Source organism: Puma concolor, chromosome A1 (genome assembly GCF_028749965.1).
Source record: "Puma concolor isolate L17-30 chromosome A1, mPumCon1.1.hap2, whole genome shotgun sequence".
Lineage (NCBI taxonomy): Eukaryota > Metazoa > Chordata > Mammalia > Carnivora > Felidae > Puma > Puma concolor.
The window spans coordinates 28,377,745-28,394,673 of record NC_141667.1 but is presented as its reverse complement, the minus strand read 5'-3'; the positions used below and the strand labels follow the sequence as shown (position 1 = coordinate 28,394,673).

At 36.3% G+C, this 16,929-nt stretch overlaps 1 protein-coding gene across 4 annotated transcripts in view; it reads left to right on the top strand.

Moving 5' to 3' along the window:
- Positions 1 to 16,929, top strand: part of PRLR (prolactin receptor) — a 166,793-nt gene that overhangs the window by 81,377 nt on the left and 68,487 nt on the right. The gene's annotated exons all lie outside the window — the stretch shown is intronic.

Here is a 16,929-nt window from a genome sequence, read left to right as displayed (position 1 = left end):
GCCTACTACGTGTGACACATCAGTAGTTAGTTCCTGGAAAGAATTCAGCTGCTTTCAAAAAGCATATAATTTTACTCCAGAAAACCAATTGAAATTTCAGTTGCTTTGTCATTGATTCCTTTGACAGGGGGTCTCTCTCAGATCTACACTTTCCTGTCCACTCCAAGGAATATGAAATAAGAATGTTTTCTCTCCTTGCCTCCCAGGATATTGATTTTATTATTTTCATACACTATTGTTGTCAAAACCCTTTTTATTTCAGTATTCATCATCTGTCTTCCCTTTTACAGGCCTTAATGTCACAGCAGACCATTGGGGATGCAGCTCTAATTCTAGAAAACGCAGATGTGGCTATTTAATTAGACACTGCCATGGCAATAAACTGTGTGATAAATTAAATGGCTTTAATCCAGTTTAGAGTAATCATGCATTCATTAGTCTGACAGCCTGATTCCATTTGTTGTTGTTTTAAAACAAAATTAGGATAGCAAGGCTACAAACTGTGGATAAGGCTGGACAGAAGTCTCCTATTTTTAAAAAACAGAGCTTATAACTACATTTCAACAATGAAAGGAACGAAAACCAGCAGGAGCTCTGTTTGGGCCAGTTCGTGTTTCAGTCTTCAATTAGAAAATTGTGTTTCTAATGGGAAACCATAGGACAATCCTCACTCCCTGGTAAGAAAGAATGAAGAGGAAGAAATGAACTCTGTGATAGACTGAAGTAATGATACTGTGTTTTTGTCTGAGTAGCTGTCTTCCTAAGTGACTTTGGGTGTGTAGAAAATCACTCTTAGCCTTGGTTTATCCATGCACCAAATCATACTATGGAATCTCCCACTGGAATATTCTAAATTATTAAGAACTTAGCACAAGTTCTTATTTAAAAGCAAATGATAGGAAGTATAAACAATAGAAATCATTGGAGGTACACACTAAAGATAACTTCAAGATGTGTTTAAGTAAATATATAGCTGGTAAAATTAAAATTCAGGACTGATAAAGCTCTTCTTGACCTTCAAAGTGTACCTCTTAAAAACTGAGAATAAACGGAGGGTTGATGAAGGGTGGGAGGGAGGGGAAAGTGGGTGATGGGCATGGAGGAAGGCACCTGTTGGGATGAGCACTGGGTGTTGTATGGAAACCAATTTGACAATAAATTTCATATTAAAAAAAAAAAAAAGAAAGAAAAATGGTGGAAATGGAAAAACATTACATTAAGAAAACAAAACAAAGGGTACCTATAGTGACAAGAACCTTGTGAGAAATTGTATAAGAAACTTAGTGGTCTGCTGTGTTTATCCCAGTATCCTATGTGTATGCAGGCCAAAACTGGATATTTATAGGATTATTGTCATAGCTTTTCATTTGCTACAGCTAGTTATATGGCTTCCTTAGGTCTTCTAAACTAGGTCAACCAGTCAGCCCTCAGGTCTCGCATACCATATTTTGCTGAGCCAAAAGGAACAAAGGGAGATATTATCGAAAACCACAAGCAAAACTGTCAATAGATACTCTGATGCTAACTTTAACTTTTAATGAAACTTCAGGTCTTTTAAGGTCACTAAGATGTAAACTAAGCTGGACAATGATTATACTAAAAGGGAAGTGACTAAGCAGCACAACATTTTGAATTCCAAGAATTTTCGTTACATCATGGTAGGTAAATATCACCAACTTCACTTATTTGGTGCTTTGGAGTCTAAAACACTGTTTGGAGACTAAAGGGCCCCGAAATTGTACTTTTCAAGTTCACCTTCTGTCATTCTAAAACTTTTGAAGTCTTACCAGTCCTTAAAAACTAAAGAAACTCTGTATGTATGCTTATTTTTTAAGGATATGTCCTGAATCTTTAAAATTCTACATGTGTATGTACTTTTTAAATCCCCAAACATACATGCTGCCTATAATTTATTTCTTTTCCATGCTTAAGTACAAGTAATGGTATTTTTAAATTTGAAACTAGGAATTAATTCCATTATTTGGCAATATTAAATTCCTTTAAAATGTTAATTTACAGAATTTTCTTTTTAAAAATCAAGGTTTGAACTAAATAGCTTCTAAAATCTCTCCCTTCTGTGAGAGAAGGAAAGGAACTAGTATTTGGGGGGCAGGTACTATGTGCCCTATGCTTACATGCAGTATCTTATTTATTCCCCACAGCAACCCCATCAGGTAAATGTTACTATTCTTCTCTTACACATGAAAAACCCAACTTCCTAAAATTAAAGTTTGTCCAAACTGACATGAGTGATCGGCAGTGAAGGTGAACTTCCACTCCAAGTCTGTCCAGCATCCAAGCCCATGCACTGTCTCCGTCCTCACCCCTTCTCAGTTCACATGGTATTTAGCAGTAGACAATCACTATCTACCCCACTTAACATTAAGCATTTCTTTTTTTCTTTTTTTATCAAGAGACGCTAGAGCCAAGCCCTCTACTCCCTTTACTGACATCATAAAGTTTCACTAATTCCTAACAAACATACAAACATACCAACAACAAAAACCCACACCCTGGAAATTCAGGCCAAATTGAATGGCTAGAATATTATTAGTTTGTATAGGATAGTTGATCCACATCCAAACATTGATAACACAAAGTGAAGTTGAAATTAAAGCGATTTTCTAAATAATTAAGGTCAAAATAACTGCTATTAAGGAAAAGACAATTTCACATATTTAAGACAGTGAGTTATAAAATTTTCCAACTAAAGTAGTGCTATATACTTAGAGAATTTAGTCAAAACACCTTTCCAAGTTTATTCCTTTAAAAATGAGTGGAAATAATTGCACCAAGAAGCATAAAATACCTAGGAATAAATCTAACCAAAGATGTAAAAGATCTGTATGCTGAAAACTATAGAAAGCTTATGAAGGAAATTGAAGAAGACATAAAGAAATGGAAAAACATTCCGTGCTCATGGATCGGAAGAATAAATATTGTCAAAATGTCAGTACTACCCAAAGCTATCTACACATTCAATGCAATCCCAATCAAAATTGCACGAGCATTCTTCTCAAAACTAGAACAAGCAATCCTAAAATTCATATGGAACCACAAAAAGCCCTGAATAGCCAAAGTAATTTTGAAGAAGAAGACCAAAGCAGGAGGCATCACAATCCCAGACTTTAGCCTCTACTACAAAGCTTTAATCATCAAGACAGCATGCTATTGGCACAAAAACAGACACATAGACCAATGGAATAGAATAGAAACCCCAGAACTAGACCCACAAACGTATGGCCAACTAATCTTTGACAAAGCAGGAAAGAATATCCAATGGAAAAAAGACAGTCTCTTTAACAAATGGTGCTGGGAGAACTGGACAGCAACATGCAGAAGATTGAAACTAGACCACTTTCTCACACCATTCACAAAAATAAACTCAAAATGGATAAAGGACCTGAATGTGAGACAGGAAACCATCAAAACCCTAGAGGAGAAAGCAGGAAAAGACCTCTCTGACCTCAGCCATAGCAATTTCTTACTTGACATATCCCCAAAGGCAAGGGAATTAAAAGCAAAAATGAACTGCTGGGACCTTATAAAGATAAAAAGCTTCTGCACAGCAAAGGAAACAACCAACAAAACTAAAAGGTAACCAACGGAATGGGAAAAGATATTTGCAAATGACATATCGGACAAAGGGCTAGTATCCAAAATCTATAAAGAGCTCACCAAACTCCACACCCGAAAAACAAATAATCCAGTGAAGAAATGGGCAGAAAACATGAATAGACACTTCTCTAAAGAAGACATCCAGATGGCCAACAGGCACATGAAAAGATGCTCAACATCATTCCTTATCAGGGAAATACAAATCAAAACCACACTCAGATACCACCTCACGCCAGTCAGAGTGGCCAAAATGAACAAATCAGGAGACTATAGATGCTGGTGAAGATGTGGAGAAATAGGAACCCTCTTGCACTGTTGGTGGGAATGCAAATTGGTGCAGCCACTCTGGAAAACAGTGTGGAGTTTCCTCAAAAAATTAAAAATAGACCTACCCTATGACCCAGTAATAGCACTGCTAGGAATTTACCCAAGGAATACAGGAGTACTGATGCATAGGGGCACTTGTACCCCAATGTTTATAGCAGCACTCTCAACAATAGCCAAATTATGGAAAGAGCCGAAATATAATATTTTATATTTTTTTTATAATATAACTTGAAGTCCAGAATTGTGATGCCTCAAGCTTTGCTTTTCTTTTTCAAAATTACTTTGGCTACCTAGGGTCTTTCATGGTTCCATACAAATTTTAGGATTGTTTGTTCTAGGTCTGTGAAAAATGCTGTTGGTATTTTGATAGGGATTTCATTAAAGGTTTAGATTGTTTGGGGTAGTGTAGACATTTTAACAATATTTGTTCTCCCAATCCATGAGCACGGAATATATTTCCATTCCTTGGAACCATCTTCAATATCTTTCATCAACTTTTTACAGTGTCAAGAGTGCAGGTCTTCCACCTCTTTGGTTAGGTTTATTCCTAGGTATCTTACTGTTTGTGGTGCAATTGTAAATGGGATTGATTCCTTAATTTCTCTTTCTGATGCTTCATTATTGGTTTATAGAAATGCAACAGATTTCTGTACATTGATTTTGTATCCTGAGACTTTACTGAATTCATGTATCAGTTCTAGTAGTTTTTTTTTTGTGGAGTCTTTTGGGTTTTCTATATATAGTATTGTGCCATCTGCAAACAGTGAAAGTTTTACTTCTTCCTTGCCTATTTGGATACCTTTGTTTCTTTTTGCTGTCTGACTGTTGTGGCTGGGACTCCCAGTGCTATGTTAAATAACAGTGGTGAGAGTAGACATCTCTGTCTTGTTCCTGACCGTAAAGGAAAGCTCTCAGTTTTTCCCCCACTAACGATGATATTAGCTGTGGGTTTTTCATGTATGTCCTTTATTATGTTGAGGTATGTTCCCTCTAAACGTACTTTGTTGAGGGTTTTCATCATGAATGGATTTTGTACTTTGTCAAATGCTTTTCCTGCATTTTTTGAAATAATCATATGGTTCTTATCCTTTCTTCTATTAATGTGGTATATTGCATTGACTGATTTGAGAATATTGAACCACTCTTGCAACCCATGTATAAATCCCAGTTTATTGTGGTGAATATTCTTTTAATGTATTGTTGAACTAGGTTTGCCAGGATTTTGTTGAGAATTTTTTTATCCATATTCATCAGGGATATTGGCGTGTAGTTCTCTTTTTTTAGTGGAGTCTTTATCTGATTTTGGTATCAGAGTAATGCTGACCTGATAGAATGAATTTGAAAGTTTTCCTTCCTTTTCTATTTTTTGGAATACATTGAGAAGAATAGGTATCAACCCTTCTTTAAATGTTTAGTAGAACATGCCTCTGAAGTCACTTAGCTGTACTGATTCCATTCCTTTTCTGATTATCAGTCTGTTCAAGTTTTCTATTTCTTCTTGTTTCAGTTTTGATTTCCTGGTTAACTCATTTCATTGTTTAGTAGCATGTTGTTTAACTTCCATGTACTTGTGGTCTTTCCAAATTTCTTCTTGTGGTTGACTTCTACTTTCACAGCACTGCTGTCAGAAAAGGCCCATGGTGTAATTTCACTCTTTTTGTATTTGTTTTGAGACCTGTTTTGTGACCTAATATGTGATCTATTCTGGAGAATGTTCTGTGTGCACTTGAAAAGAATATGTATTCTGCTGTTTAAGGATGGAATGTTCTGAATATGTTAAGTCCATCTGGTCTAGTTTGTCATTCAAAGCCATTGTTTCCTTGTTTATTTTCTATTTAGATGATCTCTCCATTGATGTAAGTGGGATGTTAAAGTCCCCTACTATTTTTGTGTTATTATCAATTAGTTCCTTTATGTTGGTTATTAATTGTTTTATATATTTGGGTGCTCTCATGTTGAGTGCACAAATATTTACCATTATTATATCTTCTTGTTGGATTGTCCCCTTTATGATTATATAATGCCCTTCTTTGTCTCTTTTTATGGTCTTTGTTTTAAAGTCTAGTAGTATAGTTGACACACAATGTAACATTACTTTCAGGTATACAACATAGTGATTCAATATCTCTATAGGTTATGCTGTGTTCACCACAAGCATAGCCACCATCTATCCCCATACATTACTATTGCAATATCATTGACTATATTCCTTATGCTGTGCTTTTGATTCCCATGTCTGTTTTTTTTTTTCTTTTTAGGAGTTAAAATATGTTTCTCCATCTTTTTTCAGGGAAGTCAGTAGTGCTTTGAATGACTTCTGTGTTCTGATTCTTCTAAATTCTTGTTTAAGTTTGCCTCTCTGATTTGAAATTTATCCTTTATTACTGGCCCTGATTTTTACAAAAGGACTTTCCCCCAACTAACCCTGAATAATCATACAATCACAGCTTTTAGCTTTCATGAGTCCCATTACCATTTAGCCTCAGTTCACTGTCTCCCAAGACATAGATTCTGATTGTCACCATCTACTTTGAGTGAAAAATGGTTGAAATGTTTTCTCCATTTCATTTCAACACAAGAAAGAACTCTGCTTTTTAAAACTGTGCTTTAATAATTCCTGAAATCAGAATGATAACAGACCTCCATGAACCTGAGAAAGCATTTCATACTTCCATAAAAGAGGAAAGAAGTGAAGCAATGGTGTTACTCAGGCACAGTTGGAGGAAGTGCCACTAGAGCAAGGAGTAAATCTCAGAGAAAGTGAGTGATGCAGGAACTGGCAGCAGAAAAGTGGGTCTCCTGGGAGCAGGAACATTTGTAAACCTTTCCCAGTTATGGCTGTGCTTTCTAGCTAGGTTAATATAAGGAATTGTGAAACAAAACTATATGAAGAATCAGTGATGTATAGTGAAACAAACGGGACTGACTTTTAATAGCTTGACAGATGGGGTACTGTTGGAAGGAGGGACTGGCATCACTATCCTACTCTTCTCTCCAACATCATTCTCCCTCTGAGTCCCCAGAAGTTTAGAGATAGGAGTAGTGTGTGTGTGTGTGTGTGTGTGTGTGTGTGTGTGTGTGTGTGTGGTGGTGGTGGTGGTGGTGATTGGAGGTTCTTTCCTATTCCCAGGCCATTAGATAGCTCCACTTCCCTCTTCTTTTTTTCTTCTCCAACTCCTTTCCAAAAGAGTAAAAGAAGCCTTGCCTTAGACAGATTTAGAGAGACTAAATAAGTCCGTGACCTAGATGTGCAAACAAAGCTGACTTGATTACCTGGTTAATTAAACAGTTGCTGTGTCAGAAGCACCACTCTCAGAGAAGCTCTGGGGTTGCCTTTCATCACTTTAAGCTTATATATTCTGAGGTGTCCATCCTTCCCAGCAAAGAGAAGAATTAAATGTCCACATTCCTAAACCACTAACAACATGTGCAGTGCCCCACCCTGAACATGTGTGCCTGCCTTCATATTCTCAGGATGAGTTGCAATGATGGCACACACATGGGGAAGACGTTGAGGTGTTCCCCAACCTTGAATCAGGAAATAAGCTTGCCAACCATATACTGAATAAAGTGGTGCTTAAGAAAGGCCTCTATTAAAGTGTTTCTTCTTGGGAACACTTTAATAGAGGCCTTTCTTAAGCACCACTTAAGGGCCTTTATGGGAGAACTTAATCTTTGATGTAATAAAACAATGTACAGATAGAAATAACAAAGATTAGAGTATAAATAAATGAAATAGAAAATATAAAAACAATATAAAAAATTTAATGAAACTAAGAATTGGTTTTTGCAAAAGATAAACAAACTTGACAAACCCATACATAGACTAATTAAGAAATAAAGAAAGATTCAAATAAATAAAATAAGGAGACATTACAAGTGATACCATAGAAATACAAAGGATCATAAGAGACTACTATGAACAATTATATACCAAACTACTGGATAATATAGAAGAAATTGATAAATTCCTAAAACAATACAATCTACCAAGACTGTATTATGAAGAAATATAAAGACTAAATATACATATAACTAGCATGGACATTGAATCAGTAATCAAAAACTACCAAACAAAGAAAAGTCCCAGACCAGATGGCTTCATTGGTGAATTCTACCAAACATTTAAAGAATTAATTCTAATTCTCACATTCCTCTAAAACATTAAAGAGAAGAGAACACTTGCACACTCATGTTATAAGGCCAGCATTACACTGATACCAAAGCCACCTAAAGGCACTACAAGAGGGCCGCCTGGGTGGCGCAGTCGGTTAAGCGTCCGACTTCAGCCAGGTCACGATCTCGCGGTCCGTGAGTTCGAGCCCCGCGTCGGGCTCTGGGCTGATGGCTCAGAGCCTGGAGCCTGTTTCCGATTCTGTGTCTCCCTCTCTCTCTGCCCCTCCCCCGTTCATGCTCTGTCTCTCTCTGTCCCAAAAATAAATAAACGTTGAAAAAAAAAAATTAAAAAAAAAAAAAAAAGGCACTACAAGAAAAAAACACTTCAGGCCAATATCCCTGATGAGTGCAGATGTAAAAATCTTCAACAAAATACTAGCAAACTGGGGTACCTGTGTGGCTCAGTTGGTTAAGTGTCTGACTTCGGCTCAGGTGATGATCTCGTGGTTTGTGAGTTTCAGTCCCACGTCAGCTCTGCACTGACACCTGGGAGCCTGGAGCCTGCTTCAGATTCCATGTCTCCCTCTCTGTCTGCCCCTTCTCTGCTTGTGTTCTCTCTCTCTTAAAAATAAATAAATAAATAAATAAATAAATAAATAAATAAATAAATAAATAATTTTAAAAAATCCTAGCAAACTAAATCCAATAACACATTAAAAGGGTCATACACCATGATGAAGTGGGATTTATCACTGGAATGCAAAGATGGCTCAATAAATGCAAATCAGCTAATGTGATATATCACATTAACAGAATAAAGGATAAAAATCACATAATTATCTCAATACATGCAGAAAAAGCTTTTGACAAAATTCAGCATCCTCTCATATTAAAAACTCTGAACAAACTAAGAAGGAAATACCTCAACATAATAAAAGCTATATATGAAAAACCCATAGCTAACATCATATTCAATGATAAAGAAAAAAAAAAAGCTTTAATACTCAGAAAAAGGCAAGGATGCCTACTCTCACCACTTCTGTCCAACATAGTACTAGAAGTCCTAGACAGAACAGTTAGGCAAGGAGAAGTAGTAAAAGGCATCCAAATTGGAAAGAAAAAAGTAAAAATGCCCCTGTTTGCGAATGACATGATCTTACACATATAGGAAACCCTAAAGACTCAAAAAAAAAAAAAAATACTGTTAGAACTAATAAATGAATTCAGTACAATTGCAAGGTACAAAATAAACATACAAAAATCAGTTGCATTTCTATATAGAAACAGCAAACTATCTGAAAAGGAAGTTAGGAAAATAATGTCATTTACAATAGCACCAAAAAGAATAAAATACTTAGGGATAAGCTTAACCAAGGAGGTGAAAGACTTGTATACTGAAAACTACAAAACATGGATGAAAGAAATCAAAGAACTCACAAAAAAAGTGGAAATACATTCCATTTTCATGGAAGAGAAGATTTAATATTGTTAAATTTTCATACTGCCAAAGGCAATCTACAAATTCAATGCAATCCCTGTTAAAATTCCAGTAACATTTTTCAGAGAAATAGAAAAAAAGTTCTAAATTTCCTACGTAACCACAAAAGACCATGAATAGTGAAATCAATATTGATAAAGAATTCTGAACAAAACTGAAGGCCTCACACTTCCTGATTTCAAAATATATTACAAAGCTTACAGTAATCAAAGCTGGTATGATGCTGGCATGAAGAGACATATTGACCATATAATTGAATAGAGAAACCAGAAATAAATCCAAGTATACAGAGTCAACCAATCTTCAAAAACGGTTCTAAGAATATACAATGGGAAAAAGAGTTCCTTCAACAAATGGCCCTGGGACAACTGGATATCCACATATGAAAGAATGAAATTGGACCCATATCTTACAACAAACACAAAATTCAACTCAAAATGGTTTACGCTTAAATGTAAGACCTGAAACTATAAAACTAGAAGAACACAAATGAAAAGCTTCATGACATGGATCTTGTCAGTGATTCCACAGATGTGACACCAAAAGCACGGGTAACAAAATCAAAATAAACAAGTGATACTACATCAAATTAACACTTCTGCACAGCAAAAGAAACAATAAGCATAATGAAAGAGCAAAAGAGCAACTTATGGAATGGGAGAAAATATTTGTAAACCATATACAGTAAAACTTTGGATTGCAAGTAACTTGTTCTGCAAGTGTTCTGCAAGATGAGCAAGCATTTCTAATACATTTATTTATTCATTTTTATTTAAATCCAAGTTAGTTAACATATGGTGTAATAATGATTTCAGGAATAGAATTTAGTGATTCACCACTTACTTATAACACCCAGTGTTCATCCCGACAAGGGTCCTCCTTAATGCCCCTTGCCCATTTAGCCCATTCCTCCACCCAAAACCCCTCCAGCAACCCTTAGTTTGTTCTCTATATTTAAGAGTATCTTGGGGCGCCTGGGTGGCGCAGTTGGTTAAGCGTCCGACTTCAGCCAGGTCACGATCTCGTGGTCCGTGAGTTCGAGCCCCGCGTCAGGCTCTGGGCTGACGGCTCAGAGCCTGGAGCCTGTTTCCGATTCTGTGTCTCCCTCTCTCTGTGCCCCTCCCCCGTTCATGCTCTGTCTCTCTCTGTCCCGAAAATAAATAAAAACGTTAAAAAAATTTTTTTTTAAGAGTATCTTATGGTTGTCTCCTTCTCTGTTTTTATCTTATTTTCCCTTCCCTTCCCCTATGTTCATCTATTTTGTTTCTTAAATTCCATGAGTGAAGTCATATGAAATTTGTCTTTGACTGACTTATTTAGCTTAGCATAGTACACTCTTGTTCCATCCACATTGTAGCAAATGGCAAGATTTCGTTCTTTTTGATCACTGAGTAATATTCCATTGTATATATGTACCACATCTTCTTTATCCATTCATTAGTCAATGGACATTTGGGCTCTTTCTATAATTTATCTATTGTTCATGGTGCTGCTATAAACATTAGGATGTATGTGCCCCTTTGAATCAGCTTTTTTGTATCCTTTGGATAAATACCTACTAGTGCAATTACCAAGTTATAGGGTAGCTCTATTTTTAATTTTTTGAGGAACCTCCATACCGTTTTCCAGAGTGGTTGCACCAGTTTGCATTCCCACCAGCAGTGGAAAAACGTTCTTCTTTCTCTGCATCCTCGCCAATATCTGTCATTTCTTGAGTTGTTAATGTTATCCATTCTGACAAGCATGAGGTGGTCTCTCATTATGTTTTGATTTGTATTTCCCTGATGATGAGAGATATTGAGCATCTTTTCATGTGTCTGTTAGCCATCTGGATGTCTTCTTTGAAAAACTTTCTGTTCATGTCTATTGCCTACTTCTTCACTGGATTACTTGTTTTTTGGGTGTTGAGTTTGGTAAGTTCTTTATAGATTTTGGATATTAATCCTGTACCGGACATGTCATTTGCAAATGTCTTCTCCCATTCCTTCAGTCGTCTTTTAGTTTTGTTGATTGTTTCTTTCGCAGTGCAGAAGCTTTTTATCTTGATGAGGTCCCAATAGTTTATTTTTGCTTTTGTTTCTCTTGCCTCCAGAGACATATCTAGTAAGAAGTTGCTGCGGTTGAGGTCAAGGACATTGTTTGCCTGTTTTCTCCTCTAGGATTTTGATGGCTTCCTGTCTTATGTTTATGTCGTTCATCCATTTGGAGTATAATTTTGTGTATGGTGTAAGCGAGTGGTCCAGTTTCATTCTTCTGCATGTTACTGTCCAGTCTTTCCAACACCATTTGCTGAGGAGACTTGTCTTTTTTCCATTGGATATTCTTTCCTGCTTTGTGGAAGATAGTTGGCCATACATTGTGGGACTCACAGTGGTTTTACATAGTATTAAGCTTTTGTTTATTATTTCATTCAGTCAGCAAACATTTGTTTCGAACCTGCCAGGAGGCAAGTACTCAGCAATATTTTGGAGAGGGGTTAACTAAGACCCCTGTCTTCAAGATGCTAATAATAGGCAAGGCAAACACATTTTCTCTGAGTTGAAATAGTGCAAAAATAATGGTGTGTACAAAGTAGAACAGACACATAAAGGAAATGATAGAAATGCTCAGAGTTCAAAAAGCCTTCTAATACAGGGTGTACACATAAAGACTCTTACAGGGTGCATTTGACAAAAATGGGAAACCTCCAGAGATTCACCTACCCGAAAGTTCTAAGAACTTTGTAAAGTGGAGACTTGTTCCCTTAACCAGTAAGGAAGGCAGTAATTTACTGTGCTGTTGACATAATTTAGGTGTTGTCCACTCTTCCTGCCATGATTCCATCAAATGGAGGAGCAGATGCTAAAGAACAACATTTCTCTTCTTTTCTTTACTTTGTTTTTTTCTTTCAAAAATCACTCACAGGGCAACTGAATGCTCAAGCAATAGGTGTTAGAAAAAAAGAAGTAGTATCTCTGTGCAGTCAGAAAGAGTCTGTGCTCTGTTAACAGCATAATGTTTATGAAATCAATCTCCAGTACCTGCTGGATCAGGCTGATGTGCGAACTAGCTTTCCACGGCCCATCTTAATCATTCCTGGGTGATTTGCCAGGGCGGATATTTTATCATGAATACAAAGAGGATGAGAACTATTCTCCTAATATATTCATTACTTGCCACACCATGCTAGTAAATAATATGCATATGATAATTTGAGAGACATAGTGTTCCCATTGCTCTTTTTTTTTTATTCTTGGAACTCTGTCTTTCATAAATGCTACAAAAATCAAAGGCAAAATTACCTCAAAATTTGATTGTACATTCCTCCTACTCACCCTTGCTGGTTCTCACACAACACACATAGTACATTTTTCATGTGGCCAGTGGTTTTAGACAGAACAGCCCCTTCAATTCATACTCTTACTGTAGAATGTTCTGGAATAGCTCCATGAAGACTCATTCATTTGTTGGCTTACAAATATGTAGTAAGCACCTACTCTGTGCCTGGTATTATGCTAAATCTATGCTATGTTTACTAGAGCGGTGAGCAAGATGGAAACATCTGATTCGTGGGCAGTTGTTTTTTGGGGTTTTTTTCAAACTCTTCCAAAATCTGAGGCATCATATAAAGACAAAAGAGAACATGATATGAATTTTTTTAAAGCTTATTGAGAGAGACAAAGACAGCATGATTCAGGGAGGGGCAGAGAGAGAGGGAGTGAGAGACAATCTCAAGCAGCTCTGTGCTGCGAGCACAGAGCCCGATGTGGAGTTCAAACTCACAAAACTATGAGATCATGACTTGAGTGGAAACCAAGAGTCAGATGCTTAACTGACTGAGCCTCCTAGGCGCCCTGAAATGGATATTTTAAATAGATATGGATTAATAATGAATGAGAGAACCCCAAAGCTCTTCAGGACACATTTCAGTGGACAGCCATGAGTAAATTGATAAGCTGGGAAAAGAGCATGATTGAGCCCATGGATTTGGGGAATAAAACCCCACTTATAGACTTGATTTTTTGAAAAGAGATGCATAGGTCAGTTTTCTTAGAAATAAGTGAAAATATAAGTGTGTTTTACTGAGAGTAGAGTTTAATTCATGTGTATTTAAACCATCAGTATGTTTTAGTCTTTGTGAACTTTGCTCAACCTCAGTCTTTTCATCTTTCTTAGGATATTGAACAAAATTATTTTTGTGGTACCTTACACCTCTAAAATTCTACCTTTTTAAATCCTGTCTTTTTCATAATGCTTTCCTAATTTCCATGGCTCCATGTGGAATTTCCCAATTTTGAACCTTAATATGGTAATCTGTTAGAATTGTATTACACTGTGTGCCATTGCAAACCTAACTGACAGGAGCTGAAGCAAATTAGGAGGTTTTTTTGTTTTGTTTCACTTTGCTTTTTTTCTCAGACATTAGAGTCCAGAGGTAGGTATTTCATGGTTGATGAAGTAGCCAAACAGTGGCATCAGAACCCAGGTACCTTTAGTCTTTCTTTGTAAGCATTCATGATCCAAAGTCGGCTGTTCAATACACAGCTTCAAGTCTGAGCTCAGACAAGAAGGGATATCAAGAAGAGCAAAACTCAAGGGCTGGGTGAATCATCTTCCTTTCAAAGAGTTTGTCTAGAAGTTCTTAGTGGCATTTGCTTAAATCTCTTTGGTCAAAATGTATCACGTGGCCATCCTTAGGTGTAGGGGAAGCTGGGGAATGCTCTTGTCTTTGGTCAGGTACACTGATGCGCTAAAACAAAACAAGGGTTGTACTGGTAGGAAAGGAAGGGGAAAGAGATATTGGATAGGCAGCTTGAATCAGTTGCTGAAGGTTATTCAGATATAATATTCAAAATATTGTTAAACAGGTCTGGTATAACCACTGACCAATCAGAATAGATTCTGGCCAGCATGCCATAGCAGTACATGATAGCTAAATAGCAACCCTCCTATTTTTCTTCTTGGAGTTACAGTCATTGCACAGTTGGCTTCCCCTCCTTCCCCATGTTATAAAGCCTAAGTCCATCCCTAACAGGACTATACTTTGCATATATTTTTTATATTCCCCAGGAAAGCAACATTTACCTAGGTAAGCATTCACTTTTGTTGAAAGGAGTTGAATTATTCATATTATAATCCAAAAATGAGACGACCAGGCAAAGAAATGTTCAAGTTATTACCATTACATTTCCCCAGGAATGGATGACCCCCAAGAATGGTGACTACATAATCCTAAATGCCAATTTAGTACAATTGACCATAAACTGGCAGATTGATATGGACTTTAAAGGTTATTCAAATCTCTTACGACTATTCAAAAGTATTATTATAGACTTAAAAAAGAAAAAAAGAAAAAGCAGTTCTGCCCAAAGTGAAAAGCTACAGGCATAATAGAGGTTTAGAAGAACTTTCTCCTCATTCATTAGGTTGAATAGAATTAAAAAGGAGTCACCTCCACCGTGTTAAAGATCAAAGAGAGTCAGTCTTTTAATGAGTTACAACTGGTTCTTTCAGCCTCTAATAAACCTAATAGTGTATTACTTCTATTTTGCTCAAATCTTGAGTAACCATAATGCTCAGAGTTGGGGATGGAGAATTTTACTTCATTTCATTTTCTTATAAACTTGACATTAACTCAAAAATGCACGTCTCAATTTGTATTCTTTAAAAAAAGTTCTATTTGTAATGTTCATGGTTTTATTTTCACCAATTACATTTTTTCAAGGGCTTTTATTTTCTCTACTCATTTTCATTTTATTTTTTGAGTATTAGTATCATCCATTTTTATTTTTAAATCAGCTTAAATTTGCTTTGTTAATTAGAGATAATACCGTTTTTCAAAATTAAATTACCATAAAGAGACATTAGAGTGAAAAAATCATATGAAATTGCACATTTATTATATTTAGACAACAACATTCTACTATGTCTCATATTTTTATTTTTTATTTAACAATTTCTTAATGTTTATTTATTTTTTTTAATATAATTTATTGTCAGATTGGCTAAAGTGGGTAAAGTGTGCTCTTGGTTTTTGGGGTAGATTCCCGTGGTTTATCACTTACATACAACACCCAGTGCTCATCCCAACAAGTGCCCTCCTCAATGCCCATCACCCATTTTCTCCCTTCCCCCACCTCACCCATCAACCCTCAGTTTGTTCTCTGTATTTAAGGGTCTCTTATGGTTTGCCTCCCTCCCTCTCTGTTTGTAACTATTTTTTCCCCTTCCCTTCCCCCATGGTCTTCTCTACTCATTTTTAAAAGATGTTTCAGTTTCTACTACTTTTTCACTAGTTCTAATTCTCCAGTTTGTTTTCCATTCTATGTATTTCTTGAAATGCAATACAAGTATATCCAAAACTATTTGGAAAATTAATAGGCTATCAAGAAAAAAATATATGCGTGTAATATCTGATTCCCTAATTGGCTTTGGCAAGACCTATCTTTGAGTTATCATCTCCATTAAAACTTCTCTCAAGTGCAGATTATTCTATGGCATAACAAAGGTTAGAATGTAATGGGGGCTTTTTTTCATTACTTTAACCTGTTGCTTTGGCTCCTTTTAACATTTGAGGTATGTACCTACACCTGGCCCTCAAGGGAAATGTCTATTTTTTAGGTTCCTAGCTAGCTAAATTTATTAATAAAGTATGATGGGTTATATTCTTTATACCATATATATTCAATTCTATGAACTTTTCAATACATTTTATTACCTTTGAAACTGGGGTACACCTTTAAATATTTGGCATATCATTAATTAATTAACAGATTTTTTTCTCAGCAGCAAATAAAATAATGGTAGCAAAAAAACCCAATTGATAGCTTCTCAAATATGTCTAAATAAAGTAATCTTTAACAGTATCAGTGTACTTTTAAGAATTTCTGGGGGCGCCTGGGTGGCGCAGTCGGTTAAGCGTCCGACTTCAGCCAGGTCACGATCTCGCGGTCCGTGAGTTCGAGCCCCGCGCCAGGCTCTGGGCTGATGGCTCAGAGCCTGGAGCCTACTTCCGATTCTGTGTCTCCCTCTCTCTCTGCCCCTCCCCCCTTCATGCTCTGTCTCTCTCTGTCCCAAAAATAAATAAACGTTGAAAAAAAAATTAAAAAAAAAAAAAAAGAATTTCTGAATGATCTAGAAACCTGTTCTGAACCATACAATTGTTTCTGACTGGGTACCATGTTGTATATGCTAACCCAAAATGAGGACTTTAAGTCTTTGAAAATAGGATATAAGTATATAGCTACTCTTCCTTTTGATTCTCTACACAGATATTTCTCTCATTGATAATTTTTGAATTTCATTGACTTATGCCTAATGAAACCAAACTAAACATCAATTTTAAAGTATATCCTATTTTCCATAAATTCCCAGTTCTCCTTCCATTTCCC